The sequence below is a fragment of the Cuculus canorus genome, chromosome 16 (genome assembly GCF_017976375.1).
Source record: "Cuculus canorus isolate bCucCan1 chromosome 16, bCucCan1.pri, whole genome shotgun sequence".
NCBI lineage: Eukaryota > Metazoa > Chordata > Aves > Cuculiformes > Cuculidae > Cuculus > Cuculus canorus.
Genome location: NC_071416.1, coordinates 2,517,854 through 2,537,118, shown reverse-complemented (window position 1 = coordinate 2,537,118; position 19,265 = coordinate 2,517,854). Strand labels below are relative to the sequence as shown.

The 19,265-nt window shown below is 55.1% G+C and overlaps 1 protein-coding gene across 10 annotated transcripts in view; it reads right to left on the bottom strand.

Moving 5' to 3' along the window:
* The window catches only part of EPB41L1 (erythrocyte membrane protein band 4.1 like 1), a 72,056-nt gene extending 53,159 nt beyond the window's left edge, over positions 1-18,897 (bottom strand). For 9 of the 10 annotated variants that reach the window (XM_054081288.1, XM_054081296.1, XM_054081297.1 and 6 more), the window contains exons 1-2: positions 18,818-18,893; positions 8,681-8,730 (exon numbers count right to left, since the gene is read on the bottom strand). The gene's annotated coding sequence lies outside the window, so the exon portion shown is untranslated. Of the gene's footprint in view, positions 1-8,680; positions 8,731-18,817 lie in introns of all 10 variants that reach the window. The other variant, XM_054081292.1, reaches the window with a different exon arrangement.
* Positions 18,898-19,265: the final 368 nt, after the last annotated feature.

Genomic DNA, 19,265 nt, shown 5'->3' with positions numbered 1-19,265 from the left:
AAAATGCTACAAGGGCAGACCAATATGTGGAACAAACAGGAGCCGGAGCTCAAGGAAGAGAATTGCTCTTGCAAACGTCTTTTTTGACACTGCCTGCAGTTTATGCTGCTGTTCATTTCACTTGTGAGTGAAGACAGATCAGCTGGCTGGAAAAAAAGAGCAGGAAATTGCAGTGTTAACCATGGAAAATCAAGACTAGAAAATAGACCTTCTGGGGCTGCCTTAAACTGTCCCCATCACCACTGTCTCTAGCAGAGGTCTGACCCCTCATGGGTCAGAGCTAGAGAGCAAATCAAGCTTTTCCCTCGACTTGGCACCTGAAAATCTCATTAATCATCAGTGCTGAAAGAAATCGATGTGACCACAAGCACATAGGATCCTAGAATGGTTTGAGTTGGGAAGAACCTCAAAGCCCATCCAGTTCTACCCCCTAGCCATGGGAAGGGACATCTCCCACTGGATCTGGTTGCTCCAAGCCCCATCCAACACTTTCGGTATTATTTCCAAATACGACAAAGCTTAAAATCCCTTTTTCACACACCCCTTTCCCCTGCAAGTTGCAGTCAGATTTACTGCTCAGCAGCTGGGTGGGTGCAGGTCGGCTCCTGCTGCCCGGCCTCACCTCTGCCCACGGCTCTCACCACCCCACAGCAGGAATCCAGTCCAAGTATGACACCAAATTTGCCATTTAATTTTATCCCATTTCATCCCTGGCTCTGCTCCTCCACTTCCTGGTGACCAGATGCCAACCCTGCCAGAGGGGTGGCAGGAATCGGAGTCACTTAGATGATGCACAGATAAAACCCTGACTAAGAGAAACCCATGCTGGGGTCAAAATGGGGAGAGACGTGCGTGGAGACCCTCAGCTCCCAGCGCAGAACTGCTCCAGCCTGGTGTTCCCCCACTCTTCACCCTCCAGGTCTCACCCCGGCAAGGAACCTGCCACAACAGCCAGCTTTCCAGGCACTCAGCGGACTTGTTCTGGTAAGCAAACATTGCTGGTTTTCCCTTGCTCTCCCCCAAGCCTTCCATTTTACCTCTCGGACAATCCCGAGCAGTTGTTTTTCTCAGCTGCTTAATCTCTATCCAGCTCCCAGAGGATGTACGGTTACTGCCTCCAGAAGTTCACTGAGCTTTGATGTGTCTCAAATTCTACCCCCAGGCAGGTGACGGGTGTTCAGAGAACTTGGACAATGAAATGACAGCAGAAGGAAGGGCTGGAGAAGTTTAAAAACAACTAACTAAATAAATGAATGGTAAAAAAAAAAAAAGGCAAACCTGAATGAAGCCTCTCCTCCCACCTTACCCAAGGGCAGAGCCCCAAGGTGGGCAGAGCCATGGTGACCACCAGTGCCTCCTGCTCGGAAAGGGACATCCCAATCCATAGCACAGCACCCTGGGCACAAAACCAAGAGCACCTCCCACACGAGGACAGGCTGAGAGAGTTGTTCAGCCTGGAGAAAAGAGGGCTCCAGGGAGACCTTAGAGCAGCTTCCAACACTGAAAGGGGCTCCAGGAAAGCTGAGGAGCGGCTCTTGATCAAAGGAGTGCAAGGATAGGACAAGGGATATGATTTTGAGCTGAGAGAGGGGAGATTGAGATGAGATCTTACGAAGAAATGTTTTGCTGTGAGGGTGGGGAGGCCCTGGCCCAGGTTGCTCAGAGCAGTCGTGGCTGCCCCATCCCTGGAAATGTTCCAGGGCAGGTAGGATGGGACTTTGAACATTTGAATCCAGTGGGAGGTGTCCCTGCTCACGGCTGGGCTTTGGAACTGGATGGGCTTTGAGGTCCCTTCCAACCCAAACCATTCCATGACGCTATGCTAACGCTGCTTCCAGGACAGGAGGGTGCTGCGGCTGGTCTGAATGCAGGGAGCCCCGATCCCATCGCTGCAGCCGAGCTGGCCTCACCATGGCACAACACAAGGGAGGGATTTGTGCCCAGGATCTGGCTGGCAGAGGTGACAGCACTCCCCTGCACACGGCTTGGGCCACGCAGACCCAGGCACAGGCTGGCACAGCTGATGCCTTCTCAGCTAAACCGGGGAAACCTCAGCCAGGCTGTGGGACATAAAGCCAGCAGTGGTCCCAGGCGGATCTGGGTTCAGCCAGGTCCATCCGAGCTTGATCCCTCTGTCCCGCACAGCTCAGCCTGGCACCTCGGCTATCAGGAGCGTGGGGTTCCAGTGCTCTCACTACACCAAGAGGGGAACAAGACAGTGGAGCTTCTTATACCTCTTATCCTCAATGGCTTCGCTGCTTCCCACTATGGCCTTTGCACAGTGGGCAGGACACGCATCCCACTGCCAGGAGGAGGGGACATAGGGGCAACAGTGCACGCAGCTGCATGAGGCTGCCCAGGGCTGGGCATGCAGGCAGAAGACACAATGATCTGGCCTGGAAGAAGTGTTGGATGGGTGATGGCCACGTAGAGACAGAGGCAGAGCTATAGTAGAGCACCAACACACTGCACCCATACCCAGCTGACACTGTGGTGTCTGCTCCGTGGTCCCTGGTCACTCGTCAGGGACCTGAAGGGTCTTTTAGAAAAGGAAAGAAGTCTAGGCTTTCTAAGAAATGTGGCTGTCTAGCTTGGTCACTGGGTGGATGACCTGAGCAGTGGTAAGGTCACCTGTGTCCCACCCGAGGCAGCCTCTCTGCCCCACCAGCATCACCCCACTGGGGCTGGCATGCAGGACCCACTTGGAGATGGCCCTGGAGCACATGGCCCTGATCCATGTCAGAAGCTTTCCCCATCCTGCTCTGACTTCAGGTCATCCATCCAGGGCACTGGTGTGGTCACAGCCACCGGGAGCCACTGGCTTGGGGCTTCCATCACCAGTGCCACTTGGGATGCACTGCATCCCCTCCAACAGCATCAGGACACCACTGGGGTTGTCACTGGCGGCAGCGAAGGGGTGAGACAGCAATCCGCCACATCTCCCCAGTGGCTGCACATCTCCGTCTCCCCGGCAACCTGGGTACCAGCACCTTCTTACTTGCAGCTGAGTGGTCTTGTGCAGCAAAAGCCACACTGAAAGAGTAGCAGGATTACAGCAGCCCTCTCCTTCCCTTGCCCTCCTGCCCTTTCCATCCAGAATTCATAATTAAAACATAGCCTTGTGGTAAGGAACAAGAAGAATCACACCAGAGCCATGGGAGCAGCAGTGCTCCTGCTCACCTCTCCAACCACCACAAAACCATTACTGGGCTGTGCTAAGCTTTCAGCTAGTGGGAAGCAGGACCTGTGCAGCAGCCACCTGTAGAGCCACAAACACCATATCAGTGCCAGCTACCCCAAATGGCCTGGGCCACTGCATGCACAGGGGAGCAGGACCAGCACTCTCCAGGTGACACCAGTGGCAAAGAAACCCAACCTCACCCTCCATCCAGCATGCCTGGTGGCTTCAGAGGCTCTGAAAGTTCCTCACCATCAGGAAAGGCTCTCTCCAGTGCCCCACCAACTTCCCCATCGCCCTACCAAGCATCGTGCCTTCTTGGCAAGTGGGGAAGGACACAAGCCTAGACCTGACTCCCACACACATGGCGTCGTGACAAACTGGCCCTTTCCAGAGGTCACTGAGCAATGCCACAGTAGAGAATCTACCAGCCATACTGAGGACCCTCTCAGCAGGCCAAGATGCTGTCTACAGAGGCATGACAACCACCCAGCCACTATGGAAGGAGCATGCCCTGGGGAGGCAGGGGAGCCCCAGCACCCCAGACCTGCACTCTGAATGGGGCTGAGCCCAGCAAGCTGCAATGAGGAGAGCAGATCATGCCCCACAGAACCTCCTGGCCTCCCACCCAGCAGCTCTCAGCACCTGTTCTTATAGTTGCTGAGGATAGGAAGTGGCCCAAACACTGTTTAACCCTTTCAGCAGCAGGGAGGAAAGCCAAGAAAGGAAAATCAAAAGCCTCTGTCTCAGAATAAATGAGAGAGCAGAAAGGGCAGTGGGGAGTCAGATTGGAAGAAACCCAGACAGATGCCACCACCAGCACTTGCTTGTTGGTAGATTATGCTCCAAAGCATGTCCAGACCAGGTCCAAGTGTCTCCTGCACATGGTCCGGCCTCCACACCCACCACTGAGAGCAAGTGGTGCAGATCCCCATGCTGCGCCTGCTCAGGTGCTGCCTTCAGCTTCGCATCCCTTGGGTCCTGCTGTGCCAATCAAGCTGCTGAAACACCAGTCCCGGGTGGCAAGTCCTCCTCCGCAGGGACCTGAGAATGGACAGCTCATTCTATCCTCCCAGCCCTGCTGGGATCACCAGTTCAGCAAGGCAGAAGCCTGTCCCAAACCTTGGCCAAAATCAGTGGTGATGGTGGTACAACACATGGGAACAGAGCTCTTGACCACGCTGAGATGCCACAGTATAAAAAAGATCTCAAGCTACTGGACAGTGTCCAGCGGAGGGCATGGAATTGGTGAAGAGTCTAGAAGGGAAGTCGTATGAGGAGCAGTTGAAGTCACTTGGTCAGTTCAGCCTGGAGAAGAGGAGACTGAGGGGAGACCTCAGTTTACTGCTTCCTCACAAGCGGAGGAGGAGGCGCTGAGCTCTTCTCTCTGGTGACCAAGGACAGGACCAGAGGAAATGGCAGGAAGATGCACCAGGGGAGGGTTAGGTTGGACTTTAGGAAAAGGTTCTTCCCCCAGAGGGTGACAGAGCACTGGAAGGAAAGCAGTCACAGTGCTAACCCTGAACACGTTACAGAACCATTGGCCAACACCTTCAGCCCCATGGTATGAATGTCGGGGTTGTCCTGTGCAGGGACAGGAGTAGGACTCAATGATCCTTGTAGGTCCCTTCCAACTCAGGGCATTCTGTGATTCTGAGGCCTTCGGAGGCCATGGGTGAGTGCATGGCTGTAGCAGCAGCAAAGGTGCATCTTCCAAGGGAAGGCCCATCTTATGCCAATCACCATGGGGCAAAGGTGGGGCAGACCACAGCTCTCAGGCAGAGAAGCCTTCACCAGCCAGGCAGAGAGGGTCAGAGACGGGTGTGCACCCCAGCTCACCCCAGCATGGGGGAAGCTCAGCTCCTAATGGAGGTGATGCAGAAGAGGTTAAAAGCATCAGCCAAAGCAAGCAGGGTGCTTGGCCAGAAGCCAGCCTTTCCCAAGCTGAGTTTGAGGGAGTTGGCAGCTCTCACCAGCCTTCAGGGCACACATTGCCACATACCGCAAACCTGTTTGCTCAGCCCAGGCCAAAGCATCTGGGATGGCACAGAGCAACCTCCATTGATCAAGGCATGTCTCCCAGCGAGGATAGGCCCCAAATCAAGAGGAAAGTGGCAGCAGTGCCGAGCTGTGGTGGGGGAGAGCAGGCACGGGGGCAGCAGCACTGCCTGCCCTGACAGGGTCCCACCGCTGCACAGGGTGAAGGGCAGGGAGGAGAGAACACTCTTGTCTTCTGAACTACTCCATAAACCAGACCAATAGAGGTTCTCAGGCAAAAGGTGATCCATGCAGCATAAAATCAAGGAATGGGTTGGGATGGAAGGGACCTCAAAGCCCATCCAGTTCCACATCCTGCCATGGGCAAAGACACCTCCCACTGGATCCAGTTGCTCCAAGCCCCATCCAGCCTGGCCTGGAACACCTCCAGGGATGGGGCAGCCACCACTGCTCTGGGCAGCCTGGGCCAGGGCCTCCCCATCCTCACAGCAAAACATTTCTTCCTAAGATATCATCTCCTCTCCCTCAGCTCAAAACTGTTCCCCCTCATCCTATCCCTGCACTCACTGATCACGACCCCCTCCCCACCTTCCCTGAAGCCCCTTTCAGGACTTGAAGCTGCTCTAAGGTCTCCCTGCAGCCTTCTCTTCTCCAGGCTGAACAACCCCAACTCTCTCAGCCTGTCCTCATGTGGGAGGTGCTAAAGCCCTTGTATCATCTCCGTGGCCTCCTCTGGACTCATTCCAACAGCTCCATGTCCTTCCTGTGCTGAGGACTCCAGAACCGGATGCAGAGCTCCGGGTGGCATCTCATGAGAACAGAACAGAGCAGAGGGGTAGAATCCCCTTTCTGCTGGTCCCACTGCTTTGGATGCAGCCCAGGACACAGTCTGGCTTTCTAGGCTGCAAGTACACATGATGTTCCCCATGGCAGGAGGGTAGAACTGGATGGGCTTTGAAGTCCCATCCAACCCAAACCATTCCATGATTCTATATTACATCAGCTATGAGTGAGCTGTAGAAATACAAAGAAATGAGAAGCTCATCGCTGGTACAATCACCGTGCTGTGATGGGAGCATCGCCAACCCTTCCAGAAGCAGAAGGACACCTCCCTTAGCACAAAGCAGCACCTGGCCTGGGCTGTGTCTGCAAGGCTTTGCTTGCTTGGACTTGCCAGGGAGCTGGGACCCGCAGGCGACCAGCACACGGCTCAGCTAGCCCTCCCAGCATGCACGACCATGAAACAGCCCTGCTGTGGAAGTGTTCCCCAAACCCCCAGTGCTGGCTCACGAGATGAATCCAAAAGAGGGAAACATTAAACCAAAGACACCCAGACCTGGGCCACTGACCCCCCAGCTGCACCCAGGACACTGAGGCCACCAGTGAAAGTAAGGGATTGGCTGGGTATGAGGCGTCACCATAGAGGTGATTTGTGTCCTCCTGCTCCCCGTGCTGCCTCAGTGCCAAGAACCCCGACAAGGACTCCCATGAGCAGTAGAGCTTCCCACCAGCCATTGCCCAGGAGCCAAATGTTCCTACATCGGGGGAGGTCAGTGCCCAGACTCACAAGCAGCCTTCCTTGTACTGAGACCCAGAGTGAAAGCTCTCAGGCCCCCCACCCCACGCTGGTGGGAAACCGAGGCACGCGGTGATGCAGAACCCTACGCAATCCACTACTGAAGCTGGGCCTGCATCTCTATCCCTACCAATTCCAAAATTGGTTTTCCAGCACCCAAACTCTTCAGCATGCAGAGATGAGACAAGAAACCCTGTCATTCTCCTTGCATTCCCTACAGATACAGGGAGAACTGATATTGCACCAGCGCTGCAAAGAGTCCTCCCAAAGGGATGATCTGATAGAATCAACATAGAATCCTAGAATGGTTTAGGGTGGAAGGGACCTCAAAACCCACCAAGTTCTAACCCCCCCACCATGGGCAGGGACATCTCCCACTGGATCCAATCGCTCCAAGCCCCTTCCAACCTGGCCTGGAACACCTCCAGGGATGGGGAAGCCACCACTGCTCTGGGCAACCTGGGCCAGAGCCTCCCACCCTCACAGCAAAACATTTCTTCCTAAGATCTCATCTCAACCTCCCCTCCTTCAGCTCAAAACCCTCCCTCCTTGTCCTGTCCCTGAACTCCCTCATCAAGAGCCCCTTTCAGGACTGGAAGCTGCTCTAACTTCTCCCTGGAGCCTTCTCTTTTCCAGGCTGAATAACCCCACCCCTCTCAGCCTGTCTTTGGACTGGAGGGGCTCCCTGGGCTGCGAGTTCACATTGTCACCTCATGCTGAACTTCTCATCCCCCAGCACCCCAAGTCCTTCTCCTCAGGGCTGCTCCCGATCCATTAATCCTGTAGCACCACTGGTGAGAAACCACTCATAAAAAAGCAACAAGCTGCCCTCTTCAGAGCCAGAGACACCTCTAGCCCTGAGGAGCACTTCAGAACAGCCCATTACAAACCTTGGCAAGGATGTGGTTCCCTGCCTGCATCCAGGGTGGTGCAGCTTCTGCACCCTTTGACTCGTGCAGGCAGGAGCAAACCCAGCGGGCAGCAGGGCTCCAGGGATGCAGCAAGCTCCACAGTCCTGCCACTGAGGAAAGAGCCCGGATTGCAAGGTGCAGCCCTGGAGCTCACTGTCTCCTGTTTTCAGACCATGACACCTTCCTCCCGTCTTGAATCCAGAGCAAGGGCAGTGCTGCTATGCTGCTCCCTGCCCAGGCTCACCTTGCTGCTCAGGGAGCAAAAGCAAAAGCAAGACCTTGTCCTCCTTGGCCACGCACCATCTGCAGGACACATGGAAGCAGCTCATGACTGGTTTCTCACGGACAGCACTGTGCAAACCCACCATGCACCAGGGCCCTGGAGCAGAGCAGCCCACTCAGCCGGATGGACAACGAGGGTCTCCAAGGAGGCCTGGATCACAACTCCTTAACTCTTTCAGGCACCCTAGCAGTTTTATTCTGGAGCTCAGACCTATCACCATTCTCTCCTAAGCTCTGCGGCGATGCCAGTCTCCCCGGGACACATCACAGGCCGGCTGTGCCCAGCCCCCACGAGCCCAGGGACCTGCGCCCGGGCTCAGATCCTCGCTCAATAAAACAGAATGGCTAGTTTGCAAACACACCGCCCTCCTCAAATCCACTGCACAAAAGAGAGCAGGGAAACAGCGCTAAGCATGACGTCCCACAGCCGCTCCCTCAGTGGGCAAAGAGTCCGGCAGCTGGTGGAGCCTTTCTGTTGGCAAAGGAGCTGTTGCCCAACTCCTAACTAAAGCAGGAAAAATCCTCACACATAAAGAAAGCCAGAACAAGCCCAAGCCCAGTCGTTTTGTGCTTTGGTGGTAGCAGGCCAGATTTCCAGTCCTGCTTGGGGTTTCTGGCAGATGAACCTCCCTGCAGCACCAGCTCCATACTGAGCAACCCCTTTTATGCTACAAAACCCACTCAGCATTATGTGGGATCTAGAACAGAGAAGAAAAGCTTTTAGGATCAACTCACGCTGCTTCCAGGGGCTGCTCACCACACTCTGCTCAGGCACAATTCAGAACCTGCAAAGAAGAAATCTGATTTGGTTAAAAAGAAAAGCAACAAACCCTTTTCAGAGACGATGGCAAGTGCAGGGACGGACGTTAGCCAGGCACTTCAGCACAAGATGGTGCCTGCACAGCTCAAGCCCTGCGTTTAGACTCCGCACAAATCTCCTCGCTGAAGAATGCAAGCTCCAGATTACGTTAGATGCCGCTTTACTCTCAAAAAGACTGATGTGCAAACAACTCCCTCTCCCACAGTCAGTCCGCCCGCTGCGCTGCCAGCCAGCTCTGCTCATTTCAGTGAGAAAAGCAAATATTTCTTAGAGGCAGCGCTGCAGAACCAACCTAGCTCTAAGAGGTGAAACAGATACCCTTCTGGCTCGCACCACTGGGCGCCACCCAAGTTCTCCTTTCAGGGCCATCTGTGTCATCCCACTGTCACCCATCCAGCCGGCTCACCGGTGCAGTCTCTGTGGTAACACCAAGGGCAACATCTGGTCGGCTGGACTCTTAGCTTGGGTTAGGATGCAGGTCAGGGATGCAGGACCCATGGGAGCCAGCCCTGCTCACGCATCCATGGAGTGACCAGCAGCTCCAACACACCAGAAATAACACCAGCAGTTCTAATAGGAGCAGCCCAAACCCTGCAACAGCATTTTCAGGGCCACTTTTTAGATGACAACTGTGTCTAACAAGGGAGGAAAAACTGCGCAGCAGGCATTACAGAGACAAAAAGGAGGAAGCACAGCTTCACAGCACAGCAAGGATACCTTCTGCTTGTCCAAGGGTTAATTTTCGAACATACCTTCAACAGGCAAGGATCAACCATCCTACCAGAAGCACAAAAGCAAAGCAGGCAGGATGACCTGCCTATGCAAAGTACCCACTGCTCCCATGCATCCAGCAAATCCCTTTCACTCTGCAAGCCAGCATCAGTGTGCAGAGTCTGACACAGCCTGCCCTGAGCAACACTGATCCACACCAGCTTTCCCAAGAGCTCGTCTTGGGCATAAAAGCTGCTCCACTTTCCATTTGGACGGAGTCCCCAAGCAGGTGACACACAGCAATTGATTCATGGCTGGGCTGCTACTTCATGGGGCTCGAGCCATTCCCGCCGGGACAAGGACAGCACCCGCTGCTCTCACCCCAGGCAGCAAACCTGATGCAATAAGGTCAGGAACTTTGGAACCTTCAAAGAAACAAAATCACCTTTGAGCAGGGAGAAAATGCATTTCCAAATGATTTGCATGAGAGATAGGGAAAAAGAAGGGAGTTGCAGCCAGCACCGCGTGCTTTGTCCTGTCCCAGCTCTCTGCTGCTGTCACATGAGGAGAAACACAAGCAGGATGCCACTGTGTGCTGGTGCTGGGCACGGTCTCATACACCCCTGCCCAGCCAGGACAGATTCATCTGCAGCCACCACATAGACTGGTTTTACTCACTCAGCTGTCTCTCTGCATGAGGAGTGGGGCTGAGATGGGGAGCAGGGCACCCTTGTACCTGGCCAGGTGGCAACGGTGGTGGCACTCACAGTCCCAGGTCTCCCCACCCACATGCACTGGGAGGCTGGTGTCACACCAGTGCCCAGTACAGGAGCTGAATGCATGCCCCCATGCACAGCTTTTTGTTCTCTCAGACCTGGAAACAGTATTTTCCAGACCCATTCACAATTACACAGAGCCTGCACTGCCCACAGACCAAGGGATGTCACTGGCGTGTGGAGGCAAGTGTCCCACACCACCACCTATGTGCCCACATCCCTTGATCCCAGAGCTCATGACAATCCTCTCTGCTTCACTGCCTGCCCTTCACGTGCAGACACCACTGCCCAAAGGATAAGGAGTCGAAGGACAGAAAGAGCCCCACCACAAGAGCTCCTTCCTCTCCCAGTGGCAGGATCCACGGGTGTCCCAACAGAACAAGCTGACCTAATACCAGCAGCTCCTGCAAATGGTTACACAAAGCCACAGGGATCTGCAGGGCTCCCTCTCCTCTGTGTCCCTCCTCCTATTCTGCCAAGCCCAGTAATTTTTGTAGGGGCCCGGTGCTGCTCCCACGTTTGTAGGCTCGGCTTTCTCCCATCCCAGCTCAAGGGCAAGTCAAGAGATTCGCAGCAAGGCTGGGCAGGCAGACACACAGCCAGGTTCAAGAGCCACCAGCTTTCGGTAGACCCAGAAGCATGAGTATCACGCCAGCAGCCCCAGCACTCGGGGCTCACCAGGGCTGCACTGAGTTCCTCCCGCGAGGGAGGATGCAGTCACCAGGGGCAGGGCAGTGGCATGCAATGCTCCCCAACCTGCCTGTGTTAACGCTGCCAAACAAAGCCCCTGCACTCTCCATCAGACACCCACTGTCCTTTCTTCCGGTCTTCTGCAGCGTGAAGCAGCATTCACCGCCTGCACCGCAGCAGGCTCTGAGCTACAGACATTTTGGGCTCTGAGCTACTGCATCAATTAGTATCATATTAACGAGGTGTTCTGAGAATACAGGCAGCAAGAGCGAGACCCTCCCCCAACCCTACTCACTTCTGCCTGCAAACCAGCAGCTCCCCACAACGCTCCTGGTAGCAAAAATCCATGCTAGGCTGCATCACGATCTCCTGCCACGCAGCTCTCCCCGGCGCTGGGCTGGTGCGTACACCATCTCAGCTACAGACAGTGCCTCGGGCTGCAAAACATCCCACAGTGACCCACATTGTCACAACATCGTCATCGCAATCATCCAGCCTGACCCTGATGGGGTGAGCGGGAGTGCTGGCTGTGGAAGCAGGCGCGGGGACACCACCGGCAGCCGGATGAAGGCAACGTCCATGCAAAGGGCAGAGCCCGGCCAGTGCCGCTGGCAGGCTCAACTGCCGGCTGCGGTCGGAGGGAGCCATATGCTGAGCCCGGCTCACTCAGATCTAAGCCATCACATTGCAAAAATGCTGATGGGTCCAACGAAGGGCAAGGAAGCGGACACGGAGTCATACAGTCCCTTCCCACGTCCACCAGAGCAGGAACATAAATAGGGCAGGACAGCACACCTGAAGAGATGTCCGGCTCTGCACAGCTCCACTCTGCACTGGGATCACATCAGCTCTGGTGAGCCGGGAAGGAACAGCACAGCCTGCACCCAGCAGGAGATGAACATGGACCACAACACCATGGAGCTGCTGCCTACACGGCAGCCAGCAGCACTGTGCCAGGCTGAGATGGAGCCCTAGAACTCTTGCAGCAACACAGAAGTGGCCAGGTGGGTTTGCAGTGCAAGTGGCCACCAAAACACAGTAAGGCCACTTGAATTTTCTTTACATCCTGAAGTAGTTACAGAATCATAGAATAGAATCATTAAGTTGGGAAAAGACCTCTCAGCGCATCCAGGCCAACTGTCAGCCCAACTCCACCATCCCTGCTAAACCATGGCCCCGGGTGCCACGGCCACGAGGTTTTTGAACCCCTCCAGTGATGGGGACTCCACCACTGCCCTGGACAGCCAGTTTCAGTGCTTCACCACTCTGTGAGTGAAGAAATTATTCCTGCTATCCAGTCTAAGCCTCCGGTGGCACAACTTGAGGTTATTTCATCCTACCCCTTGTTACCTGGGAGAAGAGCACCCACCTTGATACAACCTCCTTTCTGGGAGCTGCAGAGAGCAATGAGGTCTCCCCTCAGCCTCCTCTTCTCCAGGCTAAGCAGCCCCAGGACCCTCAGCCGCTCCCACAACCCCTGTTCTCCAGACCCTTCCCGAGCTCCGTTCCCTTCTCGAGACATGCTCCAACCCCTCAATGTCTTTTCTGGAGTGAGAGGCCCAAAACTGAACCCAGGATTCGAGGAGTAGTCTCACCAGCACCGAGCACAGGGGGACAATCCCATCCCTGCTCCTGCTGCCCACCCCATGGCTGATCCAAACCAGGAGGCTGTTGGCCTTCTTGGCCACCTGGGCCACTGCTGGTAATGCAGAGGTAACAGCCCCTGCCTCAAGTAGGCATGCAAAAACCAAAAGCCAGATCAGACCCTAAAGGAGGTTTCTCTTGCTCTGGCCAGTTTACTCTGCAGGACTTTTACACATCAGGACTTGCACTAAGTTTCCTAAAAGCCAACACTGCTGAGAATTCAGGCTGGAAGTTTTCCACCCTAAAGTTCACCATCAGCGTTGAGTTGGTCTCCTTGTCAAAATTTGCACCTTCCCACAGCAGGCAGCAGATGCAGCTACGTGACCACCCCTTAGGCCTCAAGACAGAGCCACTCACCCATGTTGAGACCATCACCACGTACCTCTTGCCACTGATAAAGCAGAGCCCCAAAGCTTTGTCAGGTGCCACCACACACTCAGCAGGAGCTCCTGCCAGCAGAACCACTGCCAGATCAATAGCTCACCTAATTACAACATTTAATTGCTTCTCTCATTCACAGGAACACCGCTTCCCCAATAGAATCATTAAGGAGGAAACCCTGCAGGACCCCTCACAACACTGCAGCCTTCCGTGTGTGGGTGATGCTCCTGTGTGGATGGGCAGGAGGAGGATAAGGAGGGCTGGTCCATCTCCCTTCACCCCACAACCTGCCTCTGGCCCGGTCACGCTGGCTTTCTGCTGGCCCTCACCCCAGTACAATTAGGTGGTTACAAAGGGGAACATGTAATTTCAAAGGCACAATCACATTTCCCGGCCCTTCTGCCCATAACAAAATGTCTCGTGAAATGGTTCATTCTGCTCTGTCATAGAAATGTGGTTCCCTTCACAAGCCTGATTGGGGGGGGGAAGACAAAGCTAAAAATATCTTCTGAAAGATACCATGACAGCAACAGATTCACAGAAAAATGAGGTGGGAAGGGGGCTGTGAATGTGTTAAGATCCCGTTTAATCTCTCCCCAGCCACCTAAGAAACCCACCGAAGGCAGAAATGATACCTCAACATTTCCTTTGTGTGAGAGATGACTCCGCCCTGTGTTTTCCTCTCCATCTGATACTCGGGGATGGATACCAGCACTCATCTCTCCGCTTGCTGCCAGGCAGCGCACGGGGCGCCGGCAGTGGGTTAGTAGGAGCAGAGGGAAGAAGGAGACGGTGGGTGGAACCTGGCAGCAGGGCTGCGCTGTGAATCCTCATTCAGCATCACCTCAAACACATGATGGGGTTTACACCAGCACAGCACCTAGTCCTGATTTCCACCTCATCACCAGAACCTTGCAAAGGAGCATCAGTCGTTGCAATGGAACAAGGGACAGGGACAGCGAAGCCCTGTGAGATGGCCACGGGGTGCAGGTATTGCTGGTGGGCAGAGGGCTGGTTTCTGAAAGGGGGACGGAGCAAACACTAAACTGCTACCAACACTTCATCTCCACAAAGAGGCCAAGTGCCCGAGTAAAGCTGCTGACCTGCTGGGTTGCCAACGGCAGATCTGCAGCTTCAGCCTCATTTGTTGTGTGTTTTGAGCACAACAGGTTCATCCCAGTCTCCTCGCTGTGCTGTGATCACACTGGACCCGGGATGCTGCTCACCTGGACCCCGCTGCTCCCGGACACAGCAGCTCCTGCCCAGGGCACTCCAGGAGAGCCAGTATTGCCCTCCAGAGGGCAAAAGACAGACCACCAGGAGAAGATGGAAAGATTCCTCTTCCAGAGCACTAACATCCAGATTTTAAGACTCTGTCTGCTACTCCCACCCTCCCAGAGAGCAACCAGGGAGTGTGCACAGCATGCATACACTACAGAGAGGGCAGGACTAATCCTTGGCATCAATTCAGAGCACACTCTGCTGTGGAGTGGGACATGCAGACATGAAGTATGTGTACCAGAACACCCACCTAGGGCTCTGGGATGACTGCCCCTTTCCACACAGCTCCCTGCCTAGCACAAGGAGAGCAAACCTTGGCTCCTGTCCCAGTTGAACAAAAGCCCAGCCAAACAGCTCTTGGTTCAGATGCCTCCATGCACCCCTAAACGGTTCACTTCCATGGGACAAGGCAGGGCACAGGGAGCAACTATCATCCAAGACAAGGTTTTGGACCCAACATCCCGCTCAGCACGAGGAACATGTCGTGTGCATAGGACAGCTGCTGCAGAAAGCAGTCCCTGCTTCCATGGTGAAAGATGCTGCTCAGCTCTCCTCCTCTCCCTTTTAGGGCACTGTTAGGTCCTGGACAACCCACAAGCTTCCACCCAAGGGCTGGGAGGAGGGAAAAGATGGATCTGCAGCCAAATGGAAATACTGCAACATGCCTCCATCAAAGACGGTCTCCTCCCACCACGCTTCACATCTCCTGTAATCCAGACAAGGTGACATGCATGAGAAAGAGTAGTCCACTCAACAAGCTGCCTCACTGGCAGTAATGATGCTCACCTTTAGAGACCCAAACAGCAGAGGGAAAGGAGCTCCCATGGGAGACTCCTCCAGCTCCCACGGCTACACACACCTCCTTCCAGGCTCAAGTGAGAGCAACAAGCCAACAGTGAGCACTGAGTTCAGCTCAAACGCCAAGGTCCCCAGGCAGAAGTGGACAGCCAGGGCCAGCTCCTCCACTCAGCACCACAGAACCTCGAAGGCCTCCCCGGTGTGATCGCCCCGGCTGTGACAAATCCAAACCTGCTGACTCAGAGCCACACGACTGCTCTAATGAGAACAATAGGCCACACAGCCATCACTGTCACAGCCTCAGCACAAGCACATTTTTAGATGCCGTATGAGAGTCACGTATTTGTAGCTGCACAAGTCTTCCTGCACAGGAGCTTCCAGCAACCAGGGACCCAGGAACTTCTGCCACTTTGCGTTTCTTCTTTGGCATCTTTGCTTAAAACAGAGCTTCAGACTCAGCTCAGACCTCCAAGTGACAGGCACCACATGAAACTCTACTATGCAGCTAAACACAGGCCTTACAACCACCCACACTGATCTGCTGCAACACTGAGCCCGTACTCAGCCCATCTCCTTGCACACACTCGCTTCCCCATCGGGATCCCAGCTGTCACTCGGATGCCAGAGTGCTGTCCCCAGGGCGGCAGGGAAATATTCCCAGTCCATAGCCAAGGAAAACTAAGGCAAAGAACACTCAAGTGATGTCTGCAAGACAGGGCAGGAAACTCGGAGCAAGGAACAGCCAAGCCTACCCATGCCCTTTAACCGACAGGTCGTTCTCTGTGACTTCCTAATTTAGAAATCCTAATTAGCCATGGGAAAGATATCTTTTCTTAGGGACCAAATTAATCAGGCACCTGGCTGGTCTTTTTGTCTGTCTCTGAAAAGCTCTTGTAGTAATGCCGAAGCTGTCAGCAGTGTGAGAGGAACACAGGCAACACGGAGTGATGCTGGAGTTACACATGGGATGAGTGCTCGGCACCACCAGCAGAAAGCATGGAAGGTTGTTCTGTAAATCAATGAGAGAGACAGCTCCTGGCCAGGACCAAGGTCATCACCCACAGCCTAGCGCAGAGCTCAATTGCCTGGGGGAAGAATGTTGATTTTTAAGCTCTTCCCCATTCTACACTGCAGTGACTTCTCCAGCTGACCCAGCAGCTTCTCCTGGCTGCGCATAAACCACATGCCAGAAGGTATCATGGAAAGTTGTTGTGGTGGTGGTGGTGGCAACCACGGCAGCAGCGCAGGAAAGGGGGTCCAGCAAGCTCCAATGCCTGCCCCAGACAGGAAAGGTCCAAAAACCTTCACCCTCCACGAATGCAAGCTCTCTTTCACACTCAGGCTTTTTGACCAGAAATACTACACTGGATTTCAAAAACCTTTTTTAGAAGCTTCCTTCAAAATGAAACGCCTCCCCAGAGAGTTTAGGAAAATGTTGATTTCTCAACTATTGGTAAAAATAAAAATTCTGGACAGTTCCAGCTACAACATCGACAAGCAACCGAAACAGCAGGGGAAGAATGCATCACCTGCAGTCAAAGCCAGCCTGCTGTCAGCACAAACACCAGCTCTGCAGCCGACCCAGAGCTGCATCGCACCCTCCCAGACACCCTGCACCCCAGCTCGGCGCTCTGTTCTTTACAGGAGTGTGTGGTTTAATGCCTGCGTTATCATCTGAAGAGGCTGCTAAGCAATCAGCACTGCACAAGGATGGCACAAAGGGAAGAGTATTAATACTCCGCTGCAGGCTGGGAGGTGGCTCACACCCACTGAGGGAAGGGTACATCACGGTCCTTTGACACCAAACAGAGTTACACCCTGTGTAAGGTGGGAGAAAGAGAGTAGTTGTGGATGTACCATATGCTACAACAGCCACAGGTTCCAGAACATGCCCTGCGTCTCTGCACACAGCAGGAAGTCAGGTCCTCATGGAAAGCACAGCTCCGGGAACCCTGGGGAGGCCCCCACAGACAGGCTCCATGCCTACCAAACCAGGCTCTACAAATAACAGAATTAAAGAGTAATTCCCTTTTGCAAGGACCATCACCCAAACCCAGCCTCCCCTCAGCTCCAAATGTGCTTGATGGCAACCCGGGCACACAACTGATGGTCACCCCAACACCTCTCCAGCCTGCGCATCCACTGTCAAAGGGATCTGACGGATGCAGAGTCCTCCAGCAGGCCGCAAAGGACACTGCGATCGGAGCAGACCTCGCTAACAATGCCCTTCCCTCATCTCAAGGGGTTTGGAAGCAAAAATCCCTTTGGACAAGTCTAGCATGAGAAATCTGGAGGGAAAGTGACTGCTAAGTGCTGGAAGGTGCCTGATGCATGGGCTGGTCTCTCCAGGGATGCTGGAGAAGCCACACCTCATCCATGGCAGCGGAGAGGGGCTGATCAGGAGTTACCTCACACCATCTACAGCTGAAACACAGCTTTTCCATTGCCTGCTCCTGCAACACATGATGAATGCTCAACCGCGCATACCCAGACCATTGTTTGTCCACAGAAGGGTCCCCATCGTAACATGCTGAAGGCTGGGCATGCCGGAGGGAAACAATACCTCCACAGAAAACGCAGGAGAAACCACGGAGAGAGAAAAGGGCCAGGCAAGTCCTCTCGTACAATCTCCCGGGTAACCAGCCTATGGAGAAAACGCTGAGCTCAAGGATACCTCCAGAGCCCACCTCCTGCCATATGACGATGCTCCAAAAATAACCACAGAAATATGCGCGGACCCATTCCAAGTTGTTCCTGGCTCTCTCCACATTCTCCCTCTAATGTAAATCATCTTCCAGAAATCACAGCCTGGCAGTTAAATGCTATTACAGCAACCCGCAGCTCGGGGCTACGGATCCCTGGGGTTTGGCTCAGCCCGGTGCGAGGAGCTGACTCAAGCCGCTGCTCCCCTGCTCTTCACGAGTGGGAAGTGTGGTCCCCACCCCATCCTCTGGGCTGGACCCCTGTGGGGTCCCGACCACAGCATCCCACAGGGAGGCAGGAGGTGATGTGGAGTAGGATGGGATGCGGTGGAGTTGGATGGGATGAGATGGGATGGGGTGAAGCAGGATGGGGTGAAGGGGGATGAGATGGGGTGAAGTGAAGCCAGATGAGATGGCGTGGGGTGGGATGGGGGTTGAAGTAGGATAAGATGAGATGGGATGAGGTAGGGTGGAATAGACTAGGATGGGGTGAAGGGGGATGAGACGGGATGAGGTGAAGCCGGATGAGATGGTATAGGGTGGGATGGGGGGGGTGAGGTAGGACAGGATGAGATGGGATGAGGTAGGATGGCATGAGGTAGGGTGGAATAGACTGGGATGGGGTGCAGGGGAATGAGATGGGGTGAGGTGAAGCTGGATGAGATGGGGTGGGGTGGGATGGGGGGGTGAGGTAGGACAGGATGAGATGGGATGAGGTAGGATGGGATGAGGTAGGGTGGAAGAGACTGGGATGGGGTGAGGTGCGGTGGACTGGGATGCGTTGGAGTGGGATGGATTAGGATGGGGTGGATTGGGATGGGATGGGGTGGGGTGGGATGGGGTGGCATGAGGCGGGATGAGATGGGGTGGGATGAGATGGGGTGGGATGCGCTGCCTCCCTTCCTCCCTTCCTCCCTCCCTCTCTCCCTCCCGCTGCCGCCAAGGGGAGGCCGGCGGTGGAGAATCGCTCCCCGGCTCGCAGAAGCGCCGGCGCCGGCAGCCCCGCCGGCAGCCCCCTTGCGGGCAGCGCCCCTGGCCACGCCGCCCCTGCCCGACCGCGGCTGCTCACCCCGGCCCCGCTCCGCTCCGCCGCCGCCGCTGCCGGGCGCGGCCCCCGCCGCAGCGCCCGCTCTGCCGGGGCGGGGCCGCGCTCAGACCGCCCCGCGCCGCCCCGGGACCGGCTGCCACAGCCCATCCCACCTGCGCTGGGACCCCGCCAGCCGGGGGGAGCGGGGGGAGGGTCTCCCGCCCGCACAGCGAAACACTGCTCCCGAAAATGTCATCGCGGTCTCCCCTCTTTAGGTTAAAACCCTGCGCTGGGCACTGGTGAGGCCGCATCTCGAATGCTGTGTTCAGTTCTGGCCCCTCACCACAAGAAGGATGTTGAGGCTCTGGAGCGTGTCCAGAGAAGAGCAACAAAGCTGGTGAGGGGCTGGAGAACAATCTGATGAGGAGCATCTGAGGGACCTGGGGTTGTTTAGCCTGGAGAAGAGGAGGCTGAGGGGAGACCTTATTAC